This window comes from Pleurodeles waltl, chromosome 12, assembly GCF_031143425.1.
Source record: "Pleurodeles waltl isolate 20211129_DDA chromosome 12, aPleWal1.hap1.20221129, whole genome shotgun sequence".
In the NCBI taxonomy this organism is placed as follows: Eukaryota; Metazoa; Chordata; class Amphibia; order Caudata; family Salamandridae; genus Pleurodeles; species Pleurodeles waltl.
The window spans coordinates 22,241,502-22,265,537 of record NC_090451.1 but is presented as its reverse complement, the minus strand read 5'-3'; positions in this window follow the sequence as shown (position 1 = coordinate 22,265,537).

Below are 24,036 nucleotides of genomic sequence, written 5' to 3'. Positions count from 1 at the left end.
CGACACTTCTCTGTTTCTTTACACCCGTCCTGTGTCTCTTCACCAACACTTCTTCCGTCTGTTTCTTTACACCCGCCCTGTGTCTCTTCACCAACACTTCTTCCTTCTGTTTCTTTACACCTACCCTGTGTCTCTTCACCAACACTTCCTCCTTCTGTTTCTTTACACCTACCCTGTGTCTCTTCACCAACACTTCTTCCGTCTGTTTCTTTACACCTACCCTGTGTCTCTTCACCAACACTTCTCTGTTTCTTTACACCCGCCCTGTGTCTCTTCACCAACACTTCTGTTTCTTTACACCTGCCCTGTGTCTCTTCACCAACACTTCTTCATCTGTTCCTTTACACCTACCCTGTGTCTCTTCACAAACACTTCTTCATCTGTTTCTTTACACCTACCCTGTGTCTCTTCATCAACACTTCTCTGTTTTACACCTGCCCTGTGTCTCTTTACCAACACTTCTTCCCTCTGTTTCTTTACACCTACCCTGCGTCTCTTCACCAACACTTCTGTTTCTTTACACCGTCCTGTGTCTGTTCACCGACACTTCTTCCATCTGTTTCTTTACACCTACCCTGCGTCTCTTCACCAACACTTCTGTTTCTTTACACCTGCCCTGTGTCTCTTCACCAACACTTCTTCATCTGTTCCTTTACACCTACCCTGTGTCTCTTCACAAACACTTCTTCATCTGTTTCTTTACACCTACCCTGTCTCTTCATCAACACTTCTCTGTTTTACACCTGCCCTGTGTCTCTTTACCAACACTTCTTCCCTCTGTTTCTTTACACCTACCCTGCGTCTCTTCACCAACACTTCTGTTTCTTTACACCGTCCTGTGTCTGTTCACCGACACTTCTTCCATCTGTTTCTTTACACCTACCCTGCGTCTCTTCACCAACACTTCTGTTTCTTTACACCGTCCTGTGTCTGTTCACCGACACTTCTTCCATCTGTTTCTTTACACCTACCCTGCGTCTCTTCACCAACACTTCTGTTTCTTTACACCTGCCCTGTGTCTCTTCACCAACACTTCATCTGTTCCTTTACACCTACCCTGTGTCTCTTCACCAACACTTCTTCATCTGTTTCTTTACACCTACCCTGTGCCTCTTCACCAACACTTCTGTTTCTTTACACTGTCCTGTGTCTGTTCACCAACACTTCTTCCGTCTGTTTCTTTACACCTGCCCTGTGTCTCTTCACCAACACTTCTGTTTCTTTACACCTACCCTGTGTCTCTTCACCAACACTTCTTCCGTCTATTTCTTTACACCTATCCTGTGTCTCTTCACCAACACTTCTCTATTTCTTTACACCCGTCCTGTGTCTCTTCACCAACACTTCTTCTGTCTGTTTCTTTACACCCGCCCTCTGTCTCTTCACCAACACTTCTTCCGTCTATTTCTTTACACACGTCCTGTGTCTCTTCACCAACAATTCTTCCGTCTGTTTCTTTACACCCGTCCTGTGTCTCTTCACCAACTCTTCTTCCTTCTGTTTCTTTACACCCGCCCTGTGCCTCTTCACCAACACTTCTGTTTCTTTACACCTGCCCTGTGTTTCTTCACCAACACTTCTTCCGTCTGTTTCTTTACACCTGCCCTGTGTCTCTTCACCAACACTTCTTCCGTCTGTTTCTTTACACCTACCCTGTGTCTCTTCACCAACTCTTCTTCCTTCTGTTTCTTTACACCTGCCCTGTGTCTCTTCACCAACACTTCTTCCTTCTGTTTCTTTACACGTATCCTGTGTCTCTTCACCAGCACTTCTTCCGTCTGTTTCTTTACACCTATCCTGTGTCTCTTCACCAACACTTCTTCCTTCTGTTTCTTTACACCTACCCTGTGTCTCTTCACCAACACTTCTTCCTTCTGTTTCTTTACACCTACCCTGTGTCTCTTCACCAACACTTCTCTGTTTTACACCTACCCTGCGTCTCTTCACCAACACTTCTGTTTCTTTACACTGTCCTGTGTCTGTTCACCAACACTTCTTCCGTCTGTTTCTTTACACCCGCCCTGTGTCTCTTCACCGACACTTCTCTGTTTCTTTACACCCGTCCTGTGTCTCTTCACCAACACTTCTTCCGTCTCAGCAGAAAGTGAGACAAAGGCCTACGGTGACAAAACTATGATAGAAGTTTGTGTGTGTGTGTCTATATGTATAAATATGAAGTGTGGGTGGTCAGGCCTTTCCAGAGAGGTTGCTAGTAACTCAGGGGGCGGGACCGGTGCCTGCAGGGGCCCAGGCTCGCATAGTCTATTTTGCTTTGTAACTTAACTATATCTTGGTTTCATAGTGTAATTCAGGAGATCGGATTTGGACGGGTCTGCGCTCGGCCTGCTGCTTGTTACGTGTTGTGCCTGCAGCACAGAATCTTTGCCAGATTCTGTGGGAAGTTGTGGCCTCTATAGCTGGGTGGCACGTTTTTGTGGGGTGCATGTCTGATACCCTCGTGAGGCCCAACGCCCTTCGGCTGTTATCTGCTGGGAAGATGGAGGGTGGATGGGTTCTGCCTTGCATGTGGGGTGCTAGGTCCCCAGTCCTTTTCTGATACCAGGATATGTGGAGACCCGTCCTGTGTCTCTTCACCAACACTTCTTCCGTCTGTTTCTTTACACCTGTCCTGTGTCTCTTCACCAACACTTCATCCCTCTGTTTCTTTACACCTGTCCTGTGTCTCTTCACCAACACTTCTTCCATCTGTTTCTTTACACCCGCCCTGTGTCTCTTCACCAACACTTCTTCCGTCTGTTTCTGTACACCCGTCCTGTGTTTCTTCACCAACTCTTCTTCCTTCTGTTTCTTTACACCGTCCTGTGTCTCTTCACCAACACTTCTGTTTCTTTACACCTGCCCTGTGTCTCTTCACCAACACTTCTGTTTCTTTACACCTGCCCTGTGTCTCTTCACCAACACTTCTGTTTCTTTACACCTGTCCTGTGTCTCTTCACCAACACTTCTCTATTTCTTTACACCTCTCCTGTGTCTCTTCACCAACATTTCATCCCTCTGTTTCTTTACACCTGTCCTGTGTCTCTTCACCAACACTTCTTCCGTCTGTTTCTTTACACCCGTCCTGTGTCTCTTCACCAACACTTCTTCATCTTTCTTTACACCGTCCTGTGTCTCTTCACCAACACTTCTGTTTCTTTACACCTGCCCTGTGTCTCTTCACCAACACTTCTGTTTCTTTACACCTGCCCTGTGTCTCTTCACCAACACTTCTGTTTCTTTACACCTGTCCTGTGTCTCTTCACCAACACTTCTCTGTTTCTTTACACCTGTCCTGTGTCTCTTCACCAACATTTCATCCCTCTGTTTCTTTACACCTACCCTGTGTCTCTTCACCAACACTTCTTCCGTCTGTTTCTTTACACCCGTCCTGTGTCTCTTCACCAACACTTCTCTATTTCTTTATACCCGCCCTCTGTCTCTTCACCAACACTTCATCCCTCTGTTTCTTTACACCCGTCCTGTGTCTCTTCACCAACACTTCTGTTTCTTTACACCCGTCCTGTGTCTCTTCACCAACACTTCTCTGTTTCTTTACACCTGTCCTGTGTCTCTTCACCAACATTTCATCCCTCTGTTTCTTTACACCTACCCTGTCTCTTCACCAACACTTCTTCCGTCTGTTTCTTTACACCCGTCCTGTGTCTCTTCACCACCACTTCTCTATTTCTTTATACCCGCCCTCTGTCTCTTCACCAACACTTCATCCCTCTGTTTCTTTACACCCGTCCTGTGTCTCTTCACCAACACTTCTGTTTCTTTACACCCGTCCTGTGTCTCTTCACCAACACTTCATCCCTCTGTTTCTTTACACCTGTCCTGTGTCTCTTCACCAACACTTCTTCCGTCTGTTTCTTTACACCTGTCCTGTGTCTCTTCACCAACACTTCATCCCTCTGTTTCTTTACACCTGTCCTGTGTCTCTTCACCAACACTTCTTCCATCTGTTTCTTTACACCCGTCCTGTGTCTCTTCACCAACACTTCTCTATTTCTTTATACCCGCCCTCTGTCTCTTCACCAACACTTCATCCCTCTGTTTCTTTACACCCGTCCTGTGTCTCTTCACCAACACTTCTGTTTCTTTACACCCGTCCTGTGTCTCTTCACCAACACTTCTCTGTTTCTTTACACCTGTCCTGTGTCTCTTCACCAACATTTCATCCCTCTGTTTCTTTACACCTACCCTGTCTCTTCACCAACACTTCTTCCGTCTGTTTCTTTACACCCGTCCTGTGTCTCTTCACCAACACTTCTCTATTTCTTTATACCCGCCCTCTGTCTCTTCACCAACACTTCATCCCTCTGTTTCTTTACACCCGTCCTGTGTCTCTTCACCAACACTTCTGTTTCTTTACACCCGTCCTGTGTCTCTTCACCAACACTTCATCCCTCTGTTTCTTTACACCTGTCCTGTGTCTCTTCACCAACACTTCTTCCGTCTGTTTCTTTACACCTGTCCTGTGTCTCTTCACCAACACTTCATCCCTCTGTTTCTTTACACCTGTCCTGTGTCTCTTCACCAACACTTCTTCCGTCTGTTTCTTTACACCTGCCCTGTGTCTCTTCACCAACTCTTCTTCCTTCTGTTTCTTTACACCTGCCCTGTGTCTCTTCACCAACACTTCTTCATCTGTTCCTTTACACCTGCCCTTTGTCTCTTCACCGACACTTCTGTTTCTTTACACCTACCCTGTGTCTCTTCACCGACACTTCTGTTTCTTTACACCCGTCCTGTCTCTTCACCAACTCTTCTTCCTTCTGTTTCTTTACACCCGCCCTGTGTCTCTTCACCAACACTTCTGTTTCTTTACACCTGCCCTGTGTTTCTTCACCAACACTTCTTCCGTCTGTTTCTTTACACCTGCCCTGTGTCTCTTCACCAACACTTCTTCCGTCTGTTTCTTTACACCTACCCTGTGTCTCTTCACCAACTCTTCTTCCTTCTGTTTCTTTACACCTGCCCTGTGTCTCTTCACCAACACTTCTTCCTTCTGTTTCTTTACACGTATCCTGTCTCTTCACCAGCACGTCTTCCGTCTGTTTCTTTACACCTATCCTGTGTCTCTTCACCAACACTTCTTCCTTCTGTTTCTTTACACCTATCCTGTGTCTCTTCACCAACACTTCTTCCTTCTGTTTCTTTACACCTACCCTGTGTCTCTTCACCAACACTTCTCTGTTTCTTTACACCCGCCCTGTGTCTCTTCACCGACACTTCTCTGTTTCTTTACACCCGTCCTGTGTCTCTTCACCAACACTTCTTCCGTCTGTTTCTTTACACCCGCCCTGTGTCTCTTCACCAACACTTCTTCCTTCTGTTTCTTTACACCTACCCTGTGTCTCTTCACCAACACTTCCTCCTTCTGTTTCTTTACACCTACCCTGTGTCTCTTCACCAACACTTCTTCCGTCTGTTTCTTTACACCTACCCTGTGTCTCTTCACCAACACTTCTCTGTTTCTTTACACCCGCCCTGTGTCTCTTCACCAACACTTCTGTTTCTTTACACCTGCCCTGTGTCTCTTCACCAACACTTCTTCATCTGTTCCTTTACACCTACCCTGTGTCTCTTCACAAACACTTCTTCATCTGTTTCTTTACACCTACCCTGTGTCTCTTCATCAACACTTCTCTGTTTTACACCTGCCCTGTGTCTCTTTACCAACACTTCTTCCCTCTGTTTCTTTACACCTACCCTGCGTCTCTTCACCAACACTTCTGTTTCTTTACACCGTCCTGTGTCTGTTCACCGACACTTCTTCCATCTGTTTCTTTACACCTACCCTGCGTCTCTTCACCAACACTTCTGTTTCTTTACACCTGCCCTGTGTCTCTTCACCAACACTTCTTCATCTGTTCCTTTACACCTACCCTGTGTCTCTTCACAAACACTTCTTCATCTGTTTCTTTACACCTACCCTGTGTCTCTTCATCAACACTTCTCTGTTTTACACCTGCCCTGTGTCTCTTTACCAACACTTCTTCCCTCTGTTTCTTTACACCTACCCTGCGTCTCTTCACCAACACTTCTGTTTCTTTACACCGTCCTGTGTCTGTTCACCGACACTTCTTCCATCTGTTTCTTTACACCTACCCTGCGTCTCTTCACCAACACTTCTGTTTCTTTACACCGTCCTGTGTCTGTTCACCGACACTTCTTCCATCTGTTTCTTTACACCTACCCTGCGTCTCTTCACCAACACTTCTGTTTCTTTACACCTGCCCTGTGTCTCTTCACCAACACTTCATCTGTTCCTTTACACCTACCCTGTGTCTCTTCACCAACACTTCTTCATCTGTTTCTTTACACCTACCCTGTGCCTCTTCACCAACACTTCTGTTTCTTTACACTGTCCTGTGTCTGTTCACCAACACTTCTTCCGTCTGTTTCTTTACACCTGCCCTGTGTCTCTTCACCAACACTTCTGTTTCTTTACACCTACCCTGTGTCTCTTCACCAACACTTCTTCCGTCTATTTCTTTACACCTATCCTGTGTCTCTTCACCAACACTTCTCTATTTCTTTACACCCGTCCTGTGTCTCTTCACCAACACTTCTTCTGTCTGTTTCTTTACACCCGCCCTCTGTCTCTTCACCAACACTTCTTCCGTCTATTTCTTTACACACGTCCTGTGTCTCTTCACCAACAATTCTTCCGTCTGTTTCTTTACACCCGTCCTGTGTCTCTTCACCAACTCTTCTTCCTTCTGTTTCTTTACACCCGCCCTGTGCCTCTTCACCAACACTTCTGTTTCTTTACACCTGCCCTGTGTTTCTTCACCAACACTTCTTCCGTCTGTTTCTTTACACCTGCCCTGTGTCTCTTCACCAACACTTCTTCCGTCTGTTTCTTTACACCTACCCTGTGTCTCTTCACCAACTCTTCTTCCTTCTGTTTCTTTACACCTGCCCTGTGTCTCTTCACCAACACTTCTTCCTTCTGTTTCTTTACACGTATCCTGTGTCTCTTCACCAGCACTTCTTCCGTCTGTTTCTTTACACCTATCCTGTGTCTCTTCACCAACACTTCTTCCTTCTGTTTCTTTACACCTACCCTGTGTCTCTTCACCAACACTTCTTCCTTCTGTTTCTTTACACCTACCCTGTGTCTCTTCACCAACACTTCTCTGTTTTACACCTACCCTGCGTCTCTTCACCAACACTTCTGTTTCTTTACACTGTCCTGTGTCTGTTCACCAACACTTCTTCCGTCTGTTTCTTTACACCCGCCCTGTGTCTCTTCACCGACACTTCTCTGTTTCTTTACACCCGTCCTGTGTCTCTTCACCAACACTTCTTCCGTCTGTTTCTTTACACCCGCCCTGTGTCTCTTCACCAACACTTCTTCCGTCTGTTTCTTTACACCTACCCTGTGTCTCTTCACCAACACTTCATCCCTCTGTTTCTTTACACCTACTGTAAGGAAATGCCTCCTTGGCATGGTTACCCCCTGACTTTTTGCCTTTGCTGATGCCACGTTATGATTTGAAAGTGTGCTGGGACCTGCTAACCAAGCCCCAGCACCAGTGTTCTTTCCCTACCCTGTACCTTTGTTTCCACAATTGGCACACCCTGGCATCCAGGTAAGTCCCTTGTAACTGGTACCCTTGGTACCAAGGGCCCTGATGCCAGGTAAGGTCTCTAAGTTCTGCAGCATTTATTATGCCACCCTAGGGACCCCTCAGTCAGCACAGACACACTGCTTGCCAGCTTGTGTGTGCTGGTGGGGAGACAATTACTGAGTCAACATGGCATTCCTCTCAGGGTGCCATGCCAACCTCACACTGCCTGTGGCATAGGTAGGTCACCCCTCTAGCAGGCCTTACAGCCCTAAGGCAGGGTGCACTATACCACAGATGGTATAGATGCATGAGCACTATGCCCCTACAGTTTCTAAGCAAAACCTTAGACATTGTAAGTGCAGGGTAGCCATAAGAGTATATGGTCTGGGAGTCTGTCATACACGAACTCCACAGCTCCATAATGGCTACACTGAAAACTGGGAAGTTTGGTATCAAACTTCTAACAACAATAAATGCACACTGATGCCAGTGTACATTTTATTGTGAAATACACCCCAGAGGGCATCTTAGAGATGCCCCCTGAAAACAGACCCGACTTCCAGTGTGGGCTGACTAGTTTTGCCAGCCTGCCACACACCAGACATGTTGCTGGCCACATGGGGAGAGTGCCTTAGTCACTCTGTGGCCAGTAACAAAGCCTGTACTGGGTGGAGGTGCTTCACACCTCCCCCTGCAGGAACTGTAACACCTGGTGGTGAGCCTCAAAGGCTCACCCCCTTTGTTACAGCGCCACAGGGCATCCCAGCTAGTGGAGACGCCCGCCCCTCCGGCCGCTGCCCCCACTTTTGGCGGCAAGGCCGGAGGAGATAATGAGAAAAACAAGGATTCGTCACTGGCCAGTCAGTACAACCCCTAAGGTGTCCTGAGCTGAGGTGACTCTGACTTTTAGAAATCCTCCATCTTGTAGATGGAGGATTCCCCCAATAGGATTAGGGATGTGCCCCCCTCCCCTCAGGGAGGAGGCACAAAGAGGGTGTAGCCACCCTCAGGGCCAGTAGCCATTGGCTACTAACCCCCCAGACCTAAACACACCCCTAAATTGAGTATTTAGGGGCCCCCAGAACCAAGCAAGATAGATTCCTGCAACCTGAAGACGAAGGACTGCTGACCTGAAGCCCTGCAGAGAAAACTGAGACACCAACTGCTTTGGCCCCAGCCCTACCATCCTGTATCCCCACTTCAAGAAAAACTGCAACAGAGACGCGTCCCCCCAGGGTCCAGCAACCTCGGAAGCCTCAGAGGATTACCCTGCATCTAAAAGGACCAAGAACTCCCGAGGACAGCGGTCCGGTTCCAAAGAAACTGCAACTTGGCAACAAAGAAGCAACTTTTAAAGACCACACGTTTCCCGCCGTAAGCGTGAGACTTTCCACTCTGCACCCGACGCCCTGGCTCGACCTGTGGAAAACCAACACTACAGGGAGGACTCCCCGGCGACTGCGAGCCCGTGAGTAACCAGAGTTGACCCCCCCCCCTGAGCCCCCACAGCGACACCTGCAGAGGGAATCCAGAGGCTCCCCCTGACGGTGACTGCCTGCTTCAAAGAACCCGACGCCTGGTAAAGACACTGCACCCGCAGCCCCCAGGACCTGAAGGATCCGACCTCCAGTGCAGAAGCAACCCCCAGGTGGCCCTCTCCCTTGCCCAGGTGGTGGCTACCCCGAGGAGCACCCCCCTTGCCTGCCTGCTTCGCTGAAGAGACCCTTGGGTCTCACATTGAAACCTATTGCAAACCTGACGCCTGTTTGCACTCTGCACCCGGCCGCCCCCGTGCCGCTGAGGGTGCACTTTTTGTGCTGACTTGTGTCCCCCCCCCCGGTGCCCTACAAAACCCCCCTGGTCTTCCCTCCGAAGTCGCGGGTACTTACCTGCTGGCAGACTGGAACCGGGGCACACCCTTCTCCATTGAAGCCTTTGCGGTTTGGGCACCATTTTGACCTCTGCACCCGATCGGCCCTGAGCTGCTGGTGTGGTAACTTTGGGGTTGCCCTGAACCCCCAACGGTGGGCTACCCTGGACCCAACTTTGAACCCTGTAGGTGGTTTACTTACCTGCAAAACTAACCAATACTTACCTCCCCCCAGGTACTGTTGAAAAGTGCACTGTGTCTAGTTTTAAAATAGCTTATTGCCATTTTTGCCAAAACTGTACATGCTATTTTGCTGATTCAAAGTTCCTATGATACCTGCGTGAAGTACCTTTCATTTAAAGTATTGATTGTAAATCTTGAACCTGTGGTTCTTAAAATAAACTAAGAAAATATATTTTTCTATACAAAAACCTATTGGCCTGGAATTGTCTTTGAGTGTGTGTTCCTCATTTATTGCCTGTGTGTTTACAACAAATGCTTAACACTACCCTGTGCTAAGCCTACTGCTCGACCACACTACCACAAAATAGAGCATTGGAATTATCTCTTTTTGCCACTATCTTACCACTAAGGGGAACCCTTGGACTCTGTGCATGCTATTTCTTACTTTGAAATAGTGCATACAGAGCCAACTTCTTACACCTACCCTGTGTCTCTTCAACACATCATCCCTCTGTTTCTTTACACCTACCCTGTGTCTCTTCACCAACTCTTTTTCCTTCTGTTTCTTTACACCCGTCCTGTCTCTTCACCAACACTTCTCTGTTTCTTTACACCCGTCCTGTGTCTCTTCACCAACACTTCTCTATTTCTTTACACCCGTCCTGTTTCTCTTCACCAACACTTCTTCCGTCTATTTCTTTACACCTGTCCTGTGTCTCTTCACCAATACTTCATCCCTCTGTTTCTTTACACCTGTCCTGTGTCTCTTCACAAACACTTAATCCCTCTGTTTCTTTACACCTGTCCTGTGTCTCTTCACAAACACTTAATCCCTCTGTTTCTTTATATCTGTCCTGTGTCTCTTCACCAACACTTCTGTTTCTTTACACCCGCCCTGTGTCTCTTCACCAACACTTCATCCCTCTCTTTCTTTACACCCGTCCTGTGTCTCTTCACCAACACATCTGTTTCTTTACACCCGTCCTGTGTCTCTTCACCAACACTTCTCTGTTTCTTTACACCCGCCCTGTGTCTCTTCACAAACACTTCTGTTTCTTTACACCCGCCCTGTGTCTCTTCTTCCGTCTGTTTCTTTACACCCGCCCTGTGTCTCTTCTTCCGTCTGTTTCTTTACACCCGCCCTGTGTCTCTTCTTCCGTCTGTTTCTTTACACCTGCCCTGTGTCTCTTCTTCCGTCTTTCTTTACACCCGCCCTGTGTCTCTTCACCAACACTGTTTCTTTACACCTGTCCTGTGTCTCTTCACCAACACTTCTCTGTTTCTTTACACCCGCCCTGTGTCTCTTCACCAACACTTCTGTTTCTTTACACCCGCCCTGTGTCTCTTCACCAGCACTTCTTCCATCTGTTTCTTTACACCTATCGTGTCTCTTCACCAACACTTCTTCCCTCTGTTTCTTTACACCCGTCCTGTGTCTCTTCACCAGCACTTCTTCCTTCTGTTTCTTTACACCCGCCCTGTGTCTCTTCACCAACACTTCTGTTTCTTTACACCCGCCCTGTGTCTCTTCTTCCGTCTGTTTCTTTACACCCGCCCTGTGTCTCTTCTTCCGTCTGTTTCTTTACACCCGCCCTGTGTCTCTTCACCAACACTGTTTCTTTACACCTGTCCTGTGTCTCTTCACCAACACTTCTCTGTTTCTTTACACCTGCCCTGTGTCTCTTCACCAACACTTCTGTTTCTTTACACCTGTCCTGTGTCTCTTCACCAACACTTCTGTTTCTTTACACCCGCCCTGTGTCTCTTCTTCCGTCTGTTTCTTTACTCACCGGCCCATGGCTGCAGGAGAGGTGCAGCTTGTGGTCTGACCCTCTGATTCGCCAAGAGCTCCAGGGAGGCGAACACGAAGCTCTACCCCCTCAATCCCGCCGACCTCCCTGTGCAAGAGTAAACCCCGGTTGCCATGCAGTTTTTGTATTACTGTTGCTGGTTGTTACAGGCGGGTGTGCTATTGTGCTGCACACGAACAGCTGAACGTATCGATGAGTTATTCACTAGGCAGGGGGTGCTCAGGGACTGAGCGCTGCTTCCAGGGCGTCCAGGTGAATCTTTCCTGATGCCAGACCCGCCATCAGCTGCACAAAACCAGCCTGGAGGCGAAAGCATCACGAGCAGGCTCTGGAAGAGCGGGCGGGGCGCTGGAGCAATCACACCACCCCTGGGGCGAACACAACCAACCAGCCCCAGGACACAACCCTGGAACCTTCACGGCTGACAACCACGGGCTCGTAGGGGACAACGTTGTCTCAAATACCCTTAAAAGGACCCGCCTTCAATGAAATATTACTGTACAGCTGCTGTAACGGGGAAGATTGTGGAACAAGCCCAGGAGAAACCCTAAAAGGATCTTCTAACACTCAGAACCATACAAACTGGACTAGACCCTGTTTAAACAAAAACACAGATCAGCTCTAGAACTGAGAATAATTCTGGAAAATTAGAACATTGTTCGGTCTCGGAGTGATCTCTTGAAATCGAACTCACTAAAACTAAGGATGAACGTAGGAAAGTTCCCCTTTCGGCATGGTTAAACAAAAAATCTTGAACCACCGCCACTCCCTCCCCCACCGTCCCGTACTGTGTGTGCGCGCTGGGATTCTGTTAACCAGGCCTGGAGATGGGGATAAATGTCCCGTAGCAACACTGGCGATGGAGATAAATGTCCCATAGCAACCCTGGCAATGGAGATAAATATCCCATAGCGACAATGGAGATCAATATCCCATAGCAACCCTGGCAATGGAGATAAATATCCCATAGCGACAATGGAGATCAATATCCCATAGCAACCCTGGCAATGGAGATAACTACCCCATAGCAACTCTGGCGATGGATATAAATATTCCATAGCAACACTAGCAATGGAGATAAATATCCCATAGCAACGCGGGCGATGGTACTTAATAGCCTATAGAAAGGCTGGTGATGGAGACAAATATCCCATAGCAACGCTGGCGATCATGATAAATAGCCTATAGCAACACTGGCGATGGAGATAAATATCCTATAGCAACGCTGGCGATGGGGATAAATATCCCATAGCAACACTGGCAATGGGGATAAATATCCCATAGCAACACTGGCAATGGGGATAAATATCCCATAGCAACACTGGCAATGGAGATAAATATCCCATAGCAACACTGGCGATGGAGATAAATATCACATAGCAACCTTGGTGATGGGCAACCCTGGTGATGGAGATAAATGTCCCATAGCAACACTGGTGATGGAGATCAATATCCCGTAGCATCAATTGAGATAAATATCACATAGCAACCCTAGCGATGGCGATAAATATCCCATAGCAACGCTGACGATGGTGATAAATAGTCTATAGCAACACTGGCGATGGAGATAAATGTCCCAATGCAACACTGGTGATGGAGATAAGTATCCCATAGCAACACTGGTGATGGAGATAAATATCCCATAGCAACACTGGCGATGGAGATAAATATCCCGTACCAACGCTGGTGATGGAGATAAATGCCCCATAGAAACACTGGTGATGGAGATAAATATCCCATAGCAACACTAGCGATGGAGATAAATATCCAATAGCAACGCTGACAAGGGAGATAAATATCTCATAGCAATCCTGGTGATGAAAATAAGTGTCCCATAACTAAACTAGTGATGGAGATAAATATCCCATAGCGACAATGGAGATAAATATCCCATAGCAACACTAGGGATGGAGATGAATATCCCACAGCAACCCTGGCGATGGAGATAAATATCCTATATCAATGCTGGCAATGGAATAAGTATCACATAGCAACTCTGGGGATGGCAATAACTATCCCATAGCAACACTGGCGATGGAGGCAAATATCCAATAGCAACGCTGTTGATGGAATAAATATCCCATAGCAGTGATGGAAATAAATATCCCATAGCAACACTGGTGATGGAGATAAATATCCCATATCAACCCTGGTGATGGAGATAAATGTCCCATAGAAACACTGGTGATGGAGATAAATATCCCATAACAACACTGGTGATGGAGATAAATATCCCATAGCGACAGTGGAGATAAATATCCCATAGCAACACTAAGGATGGAGATAAATATCCCATAGTAACCCTGGCGATGGAGATAAATATCCCATAGCAATGCTGGCGATGGATATAAATATCCCATGGCGACAATGGAGATTAATATCCCATAGCAACTGTGGCGATGGAGATAAATATCCCATAGCAACACTGGTGATAGAGATAAATATCCCATAGCAACCCTAGCAATGAAGATAAATATCCCATAGCAGCACTGGCAATGGTGATAAATAGCCTAAAGCAATGCTGGCGATGGAGATAAATATCCAATAGCAACACTGGCGATGGAGATAAATGTCCCATAGCAACACTGGCGATGGAGATAAATGTCCCATAGAAACACTGGTGATGGAGATAAATATACCATAACAGCACTAGCGATGGAGATAAATATCCAATAGCAACGCTGGCGATAGAGATAAATATCTCATAGCAATCCTGGTGATGAAAATAAATGTCCCATAGCAACACTGGTGATGGAGATAAATATCCCATAACAAAACTGGGGATGGAGATAAATATTCCATATCGACAATGGAGATAAATATCCGATAGCAACACTAGGGATGGAGATAAATATCCCATAGCAACGTTGGAGATGGAGATAAATATCCCACAGCTAAACTGGCGATGAAGGTAAATATCCAATAGCAACGCTGTAGATGGAATAAATATACCATAGCGGTGATGGAAATAAATATCCCATAGCAACACTGGCGATGGAATAAATATCCCATAGCAGCGATGGAGATAAATATCCCATAGCAACCCTGGCGATGGAGATAAACATCCCATAGCAACCCTGGCAATGGAGATAGATATCCCATAGCAGCCCTCGTAATGGAGACAAATATCTCATAGCAAAACTAGTGATGGAAATAAATATCCCATAGTGACAAGGGAGATAAATATCCCATAGCAACCTTGGCGATGGTGATAATTATCCCATAGCAATGCTGGCGATGGAGATAAATATCCCATAGCAACCCTGGTGATGGAGATAAATATCCCATAGCAACCCTGGTTCTGTGTGTGAGGGAAGGTTGCAGTGGTGCTCTCTGTGCTGTACTTCTGTGTGTGAAGTAAACTTGCAGTGGAGCTGTCTGTGCAGTACCTCTTCTGTGGATGAAGGAAGAATGCAGTGGTGTTGGCTGTGCTGTATCTGCTGATGTTGGCTGTAATGTATCTGCTGTCTATGCTGTTAACTCCCGGTGTGTAAGGGAGCTTACAGTGCTGTTGGCTGTGCTGTATCTGTTCTCTGTGTGAAGGAAGCTTGCAGTGGTGTTGGCTGTGCTGTAGCTGTTCTCTATGTGAGGGAAGCTTGCAGTGGTGTTGGCTGTGCTGTAGCTGTTCTCTGTGTGAAGGAAGCTTGCAGTGGTGTTGGCTGTGCTGTAGCTGTTCTCTGTGTGAGGGAAGCTTGCAGTGGTGTTGGCTGTGCTGTAGCTGTTCTCTGTGTGAGGGAAGCTTGCAGTGGTGTTGGCTGTGCTGTAGCTGTTCTCTGTGTGAGGGAAGCTTGCAGTGGTGTTGGCTGTGCTGTAGCTGTTCTCTGTGTGAAGGAAGCTTGCAGTGGTGTTGGCTGTGCTGTAGCTGTTCTCTGTGTGAAGGAAGCTTGCAGTGGTGTTGGCTGTGCTGTATCCCTTCTGTGTGTGAGGGAAGCTTGCAGTGGTGTTGGCTGTGCTGTAGCTGTTCTCTATGTGAAGGAAGCATGCAGTGGTGTTGGCTGTGCTGTAGCTGTTCTCTATGTGAGGGAAGCTTGCAGTGGTGTTGGCTGTGCTGTATTCCTTCTGTGTGTGAGGGAAGCTTGCAGTGGTGTTGGCTGTGCTGTAGCTGTTCTCTGTGTGAAGGAAGCTTGCAGTGGTGTTGGCTGTGCTGTAGCTGTTCTCTATGTGAGGGAAGCTTGCAGTGGTGTTGGCTGTGCTGTATCCCTTCTGTGTGTGAGGGACGCTTGCAGTGGTGTTGGCTGTGCTGTATCTGTTCTCTGTGTGAAGGAAGCATGCAGTGGTGTTGGCTTTGCTGTATGTCCTCTGTGTGTGATAGAAACTTGCGCTGGTTCTGTCTGAGCTATAACTCTTGTGTGTGAAGGAAGCTTGCAGTGGTGCTGTCTGTGCTGTACTCTAGTGTATGTGAAGGAAGCTTGCAGTGGTGCTGTCAGTGCTGTACCTCTACTGTATGTGAAGGAAGCTTGAAGTGGTGCTGTCAATGCTGCACCTCTACTGTATGTGAAGGAAGATTGTAATGGTGCCGGCTGTGCTGTAACTCTTCTGTGTGTAAAGGAAGCATGCGGTGGTGCTGGCTGTGGTGTACCTCTTGTGTGTGCGAAAGAAGCTTGGAGTGGTGCTGACTGCGTTGCACCTCTTCTGTGTGTGAAGGAAGCAGGTGGTGGTGCTAGCTGTGCTGTACATCTTCTCTGTGTGAAGGTAGCTTGCAGTGGTGCTGCGGGTGCTGTACCTCTTCTGTGTGTGAGGGAAGCTTGCAGTGCTGTCTGAGCTGTACTCTTCTGTGCGTGAAGGAAACTTGCAGTGGTGCTGTCTGTGCTGGACCTCTTCTGTCTGTGAAGGAAGTTTGCAGTGGGACTGTCTGTGCTGGACCTTTTCTCTGTGTGAAGGAAGCTTGCAGTGGTGCTGTCTGTGCTGTACCTCTTCTGTCTGTGAAGGAAGCTTCCAGTGGTTCTGCCTGTGCTGGACCTTTTCTCTGTGTGAAGGAAGCTTGAAGTGGTGCTGTCTGTGCTGTACCTCTTCTGTCTGTGAAGGAAGCTTCCAGTGGTTCTGCCTGTGCTGGACCTCTTCTCTGTGTGAAGGAAGCTTGCAGTGGTGTTCGCTGTGCTGTACCTCTTCTGTTTATGAAGGAAGCTTGCAGTGGTGCTGTCTGTGCTGGACCTCTTCTGTCTGTGAAGGAAGCTTCCAGTGGTTCTGCCTGTGCTGGACCTCTTCTCTGTGCGAAGGAAGCTTGCAGTGGTGTTCGCTGTGCTGTACCTCTTCTGTTTATGAAGGAAGCTTGCAGTGGTGCTGTCTGTGCTGGACCTCTTCTCTGTGTGAAGGAAGCTTGCAGTGGTGCTGTCTGTGCTGTACCTCTTCTGTGTGTGAAGGAAGCTTGCAGTGGTGCTATCTATGTTGTACCTCTTCTGTGTGGGAAGGAAGCTTGCAGTAGTGTTGGCTGTGCTGTACATCTTCTCTGCGTGAAGGAAGCTTGCAGTGGTGCTGTCTGTGCTGTACCTCTTCTGTGTCAAGGAAGCCTGCTACGGTGCGATCTGTGCTGTACCTTTTCTGTGTGTGACGGAAGCTGTCAGTGGTGCTGGCTGTGCTGTATCTTTTCTGTGTGTGAAGGAGGCTGTCCTGGTGTATGTATGTGGGCGGGAGCAGGGGCCTTGTGCATGCGGCTGCTGCCTGCTCCTGGTGTGTGTAAATAAGTGACTGCACATTTATGTTGTGTGTGAGAGGGTATGTGTGTCCTGGTGTGTGTGAAAATGAGCTTATGGCTGCTGTTCTGTGTGTGTGTCTGTAAGAGTGCCTGGTGTTCCGTGTGTGTGATAGAGAGAGGGAAAGAGAGAGAGAGAGACAGACAATGTGTGTGCCTGCTGCATCTGGTGTATGTAAGAGAGACAATGTGTGTGTGGCTGCAGTTCCGTGTGTTTGTGTGTGCGATAGTGTGTGCGTGTGGGTGCAGCGTGCACCATTCTCTGTGCGCTTGTGAAGTACTTCCTGCTGCCCCTTTGAGTGAGAGTGCGTGAATGTTTTTTTCTGAGTGTGTTTTTGTTTGTGTGAAGCTTGCAGTGCGGCTGCAACGCTCATCCTCTTTGTCTGTTTGATGGTCTCTTGCAGGATGTGTGTGTTTGTGGGGTGTGTGTGTGTGTTTGCTGGTTCTTTTCTCTCAGTGGTGGTCTCTGGCACTGTTAGTGTCTGTCTGTGTGTGTGCGCCTGCCACGGCCCCTTGCACGGAGTGCGCTTGTGAGAAGGATGTGTGTGGGCGTGCCTGTGAAGCTTGCACTGCAGGTGCCCTTTGAACAGCTTGTGAGAGAAGTGTGAATGTGTGTGTGTGAATCCTCTTGCACAGAGTGCACTTGTGAGAGAAGTGTGTGTGTGTGTGTGTATGAGAGAGAAGCTTGCAGTGCAGCTGCCACGCTGGTTCTTTTTTCTCTGTGATGGTCTTGTGCACTGCGTGTGTGTGTTTCTGTGTGTGCATTTGAGAAGCGTGGCCTCTTGTACATAGTGTGCTTCTGGGAGGATGTGTGTGTGCATGCGCATGAAGCTTGCACTGCGGGTGCCACGCTCCTTGAACGCAGTGTGCTTGTGAGAGAAGTGTGTGTGTGTGTGTGAATCTTCTTGCACAGAGTGCACTTGTGAGAGAAGTGTGTGTGTCTGTGAGAGAGAAGCTTGACTGCCCCTGCCATGGCCCCTTGCATGGAGCGTGCTTCTGAGAGGGATGTGTGTGTTTGTGCACATTAAGCTTGCACTGCGGGTGCCATGCCCCTTGAACACAGTGTGCTTGTGAGATAAGTGTGTGTGTGTGTGTGTGAAGCTTCTTCCATGGAATGCGCTTGTAAGAGAAGTGTGAGTGATGTGTGTGTGTGAAGCTTGTACTGCGGTGTTGCACTGTTCACACCCCTTCCATCGTATGAGATCCCGCACCGAGTGTGTGTGTGTGTACTTTGCACTGGGGTGTTAAACTGCTCACACCCCCTCCATCGCGTGAGAGCCCGGTGTGTGTGTGTGAAGCTTGCACTGCGGTGTTGCACTGCTCATACCCCCTCCATCGCGTGAGAGCCCTGTGTGTGTGTGGGTGTGTGTGTATGAGTATGTGTGGGGGGGGGGGTGTGTGTGAAGCTTGCACTGCTCACACCCCCTCCATCGCTCTGCTCACACCCCCTCCATCGCTTGAGAGCCTGGTGTGTGTGTGTGAAGCTTGCACTGCGGTGTTGCACTGCTCACACCCCCTCCATCGCTCTGCTCACACCCCCTCCATCGCGTGAGAGCCCGGTGTGTGTGTGTGTGTGTGTGTGTGTGTGTGTGTGTGTGTGTGTGTGTGTGTGTGTGTGTGTGTGTGCGCGCGCGAAGCTTGCACTGCTCACACCCCCTCCATCGCGTGAGAGCCTGGTGTGTGTGTGTGTGTGTGTGAAGCTTGCACTGCGGTGTTGCACTGCTCACACCCCCTCCATCGCTCTGCTCACACCCCCTCCATCGCGTGAGAGCCCGGTGTGTGTGTGTGTGTGTGTGTGTGTGTGTGTGTGTGTGTGTGCGAAGCTTGCACTGCTCACACCCCCTCCATCGCGTGAGGTCCCTGTGTGTGTGTGTGTGTGTGTGAATCTTCTTACACAGAGTGCACTTGTGAGAGAAGTGTGTGTGTCTGTGAGAGAGAAGCTTGACTGCCCCTGCCATGGCCCCTTGCATGGAGCGTGCTTCTGAGAGGGATGTGTGTGTTTGTGCACATTAAGCTTGCACTGCGGGTGCCATGCCCCTTGAACACAGTGTGCTTGTGAGATAAGTGTCTGTGTGTGTGTGTGTGAAGCTTCTTCCATGGAATGCGCTTGTAAGAGAAGTGTGAGTGATGTGTGTGTGTGAAGCTTGTACTGCGGTGTTGCACTGTTCACACCCCTTCCATCGTATGAGATCCCGCACCGAGTGTGTGTGTGTGTGTACTTTGCACTGGGGTGTTAAACTGCTCACACCCCCTCCATCGCGTGAGAGCCCTGTGTGTGTGTGGGTGTGTGTGTATGAGTATGTGTGGGGCGGGGGGGTGTGTGAAGCTTGCACTGCTCACACCCCCTCCATCGCTCTGCTCACACCCCCTCCATCGCGTGAGAGCCTGGTGTGTGTGTGTGAAGCTTGCACTGCGGTGTTGCACTGCTCATACCCCCTCCATCGCGTGAGAGCCCTGTGTGTGTGTGGGTGTGTGTGTATGAGTATGTGTGGGGCGGGGGGGGGGTGTGAAGCTTGCACTGCTCACACCCCCTCCATCGCTCTGCTCACACCCCCTCCATCGCGTGAGAGCCTGGTGTGTGTGTGTGAAGCTTGCACTGCGGTGTTGCACTGCTCACACCCCCTCCATCGCTCTGCTCACACCCCCTCCATCGCGTGAGAGCCCGGTGTGTGTGTGTGTGTGTGTGTGTGTGTGCGAAGCTTGCACTGCTCACACCCCCTCCATCGCGTGAGAGCCTGGTGTGTGTGTGTGAAGTTTGCACTGCGGTGTTGCACTGCTCACACTCCCTCCATCGCTCTGCTCACACCCCCTCCATCGCGTGAGAGCCCGGTGTGTGTGTGTGTGTGTGTGTGTGTGTGCGTGCGTGCGAAGCTTGCACTGCTCACACCCCCTCCATCGCGTGAGATCCCTGTGTGTGTGTGTGTGTGTGTGAATCTTCTTGCACAGAGTGCACTTGTGAGAGAAGTGTGTGTGTCTGTGAGAGAGAAGCTTGACTGCCCCTGCCATGGCCCCTTGCATGGAGCGTGCTTCTGAGAGGGATGTGTGTGTTTGTGCACATTAAGCTTGCACTGCGGGTGCCATGCCCCTTGAACACAGTGTGCTTGTGAGATAAGTGTGTGTGTGTGTGTGTGTGTGTGTGAAGCTTCTTCCATGGAATGCGCTTGTAAGAGAAGTGTGAGTGATGTGTGTGTGTGAAGCTTGTACTGCGGTGTTGCACTGTTCACACCCCTTCCATCGTATGAGATCCCGCACCGAGTGTGTGTACTTTGCACTGGGGTGTTAAACTGCTCACACCCCCTCCATCGCGTGAGAGCCCGGTGTGTGTGTGTGAAGCTTGCACTGCGGTGTTGCACTGCTCATACCCCCTCCATCGCGTGAGAGCCCTGTGTGTGTGTGTGTGTGTGTGGGTGTGTGTGTATGAGTATGTGTGTGGGGGGGGGGGGTGTGTGTGAAGCTTGCACTGCTCACACCCCCTCCATCGCTCTGCTCACACCCCCTCCATCGCGTGAGAGCCTGGTGTGTGTGTGTGTGTGAAGCTTGCACTGCGGTGTTGCACTGCTCACACCCCCTCCATCGCGTGAGAGCCCGGTGTGTGTGTGTGTGTGTGTGTGTGTGTGTGTGTGTGTGTGTGTGTGTGCGCGCGAAGCTTGCACTGCTCACACCCCCTCCATCGCGTGAGGTCCCTGTGTGTGTGTGAAGCTTGCACTGCGGTGTTGCACTGCTCACACCCCCTCTATCGCTCTGCTCACACCCCCTCCATCGCGTGAGAGCCCGGTGTGTGTGTGTGTGTGTGTGTGTGTGTGTGTGTGTGTGTGTGCGTGCGAAGCTTGCACTGCTCACACCCCCTCACTCGCGTGAGGTCCCTGTGTGTGTGTGTGTGTGTGTGTGTGTGAGAATCTTCTTGCACAGAGTGCACTTGTGAGAGAAGTGTGTGTGTCTGTGAGAGAGAAGCTTGACTGCCCCTGCCATGGCCCCTTGCATGGAGCGTGCTTCTGAGAGGGATGTGTGTGTTTGCGCACATTAAGCTTGCACTGCGGGTGCCATGCCCCTTGAACACAGTGTGCTTGTGAGATAAGTGTGTGTGTGTGTGTGTGAAGCTTCTTCCATGGAATGCGCTTGTAAGAGAAGTGTGAGTGATGTGTGTGTGTGAAGCTTGTACTGCGGTGTTGCACTGTTCACACCCCTTCCATCGTATGAGATCCCGCACCGAGTGTGTGTGTGTGTACTTTGCACTGGGGTGTTAAACTGCTCACACCCCCTCCATCGCGTGAGAGCCCGGTGTGTGTGTGTGAAGCTTGCACTGCGGTGTTGCACTGCTCATACCCCCTCCATCGCGTGAGAGCCCTGTGTGTGTGTGTGTGGGTGTGTGTGTATGAGTATGTGTGGGGGGGGGGGTGTGTGTGTGAAGCTTGCACTGCTCACACCCCCTCCATCGCGTGAGAGCCTGGTGTGTGTGTGTGTGTGTGTGAAGCTTGCACTGCGGTGTTGCACTGCTCACACCCCCTCCATCGCTCTGCTCACACCCCCTCCATCGCGTGAGAGCCCGGTGTGTGTGTGTGTGTGTGTGTGTGTGTGTGTGTGTGCGAAGCTTGCACTGCTCACACCCCCTCCATCGCGTGAGGTCCCTGTGTGTGTGTGAAGCTTGCACTGCGGTGTTGCACTGCTCACACCCCCTCCATCGCTCTGCTCACACCCCCTCCATCGCGTGAGAGCCCGGTGTGTGTGTGTGTGTGTGTGTGTGTGTGTGCGCGCGCGAAGCTTGCACTGCTCACACCCCCTCCATCGCGTGAGGTCCCTGTGTGTGTGTGTGTGTGTGTGAATCTTCTTGCACAGAGTGCACTTGTGAGAGAAGTGTGTGTGTCTGTGAGAGAGAAGCTTGACTGCCCCTGCCATGGCCCCTTGCATGGAGCGTGCTTCTGAGAGGGATGTGTGTGTTTGTGCACATTAAGCTTGCACTGCGGGTGCCATGCCCCTTGAACACAGTGTGCTTGTGAGATAAGTGTGTGTGTGTGTGTGTGAAGCTTCTTCCATGGAATGCGCTTGTAAGAGAAGTGTGAGTGATGTGTGTGTGTGAAGCTTGTACTGCGGTGTTGCACTGTTCACACCCCTTCCATCGTATGAGATCCCGCACCGAGTGTGTGTGTGTGTACTTTGCACTGGGGTGTTAAACTGCTCACACCCCCTCCATCGCGTGAGAGCCCGGTGTGTGTGTGTGTGAAGCTTGCACTGCGGTGTTGCACTGCTCATACCCCCTCCATCGCGTGAGAGCCCTGTGTGTGTGTGGGTGTGTGTGTATGAGTATGTGTGCGGGGGGGGGGGGGTGTGTGAAGCTTGCACTGCTCACACCCCCTCCATCGCTCTGCTCACACCCCCTCCATCGCGTGAGAGCCTGGTGTGTGTGTGTGAAGCTTGCACTGCGGTGTTGCACTGCTCACACCCCCTCCATCGCTCTGCTCACACCCCCTCCATCGCGTGAGAGCCCGGTGTGTGTGTGTGTGTGTGTGTGTGTGTGTGTGTGTGTGCGCGAAGCTTGCACTGCTCACACCCCCTCCATCGCGTGAGAGCCTGGTGTGTGTGTGTGAAGCTTGCACTGCGGTGTTGCACTGCTCACACCCCCTCCATCGCTCTGCTCACACCCCCTCCATCGCGTGAGAGCCCGGTGTGTGTGTGTGTGTGTGTGTGTGTGTGTGTGTGTGTGTGTGTGTGTGTGAAGCTTGCACTGCTCACACCCCCTCCATCGCGTGAGAGCCCGGTGTGTGTGTGTGTGTGTGTGTGTGTGTGTGTGTGTGTGTGTGTGTGTGTGTGTGCGCGCGCGCGCGCGAAGCTTGCACTGCTCACACCCCCTCCATCGCGTGAGGTCCCTGTGTGTGTGTGTGTGTGTGTGTGTGTGTGTGTGTGAATCTTCTTGCACAGAGTGCACTTGTGAGAGAAGTGTGTGTGTCTGTGAGAGAGAAGCTTGACTGCCCCTGCCATGGCCCCTTGCATGGAGCGTGCTTCTGAGAGGGATGTGTGTGTTTGTGCACATTAAGCTTGCACTGCGGGTGCCATGCCCCTTGAACACAGTGTGCTTGTGAGATAAGTGTGTGTGTGTGTGTGTGTGAAGCTTCTTCCATGGAATGCGCTTGTAAGAGAAGTGTGAGTGATGTGTGTGTGTGAAGCTTGTACTGCGGTGTTGCACTGTTCACACCCCTTCCATCGTATGAGATCCTGCACTGAGTGTGTGTGTGTACCTTGCACTGGGCTGTTAAACTGCTCACACCCCCTCCATCGTGTGAGAGCCCGGTGTGTGTGTGAAGCTTGCACTGCGGTGTTACACTGCTAACACTCCTGTGAGAAAGTAGCCTCTTTCTAGCCTTGTTACCCCCACTTTTGGCCTGTTTGTGAGTGTATGTCAGGGTGTTTTCACAGTCTCACTGGTATCCTGCTAGCCAGGGCCCAGTGCTCATAGTGAAAACCCTATGTTTTCAGTATGTTTGTTATGTGTCACTGGGACCCTGCTAGTCAGGACCCCAGTGCTCATAAGTTTGTGGCTTATATGTGTTCCCTGTGTGATGCCTAACTGTCTCACTGAGGCTCTGATAACCAGAACCTCAGTGGTTATGCTCTCTCTTTACTTTAAAATTTGTCACTAACAGGCTAGTGACTAAATTTACCAATTCACATTGGCATACTGGAACACCCTTATAATTCCCTAGTATATGGTACCTAGGTACCCAGGGTATTGGGGTTCCAGGAGATCCCTATGGGCTGCAGCATTTCTTTTGCCACCCATAGGGAGCTCTGACAATTCTTACACAGGCCTGCCAGTGCAGCCTGAGTGAAATAACGTCCACGTTATTTCACAGCCACTTACCACTGCACTTAAGTAACTTATAAGTCACCTAAATGTCTAACCTTCAC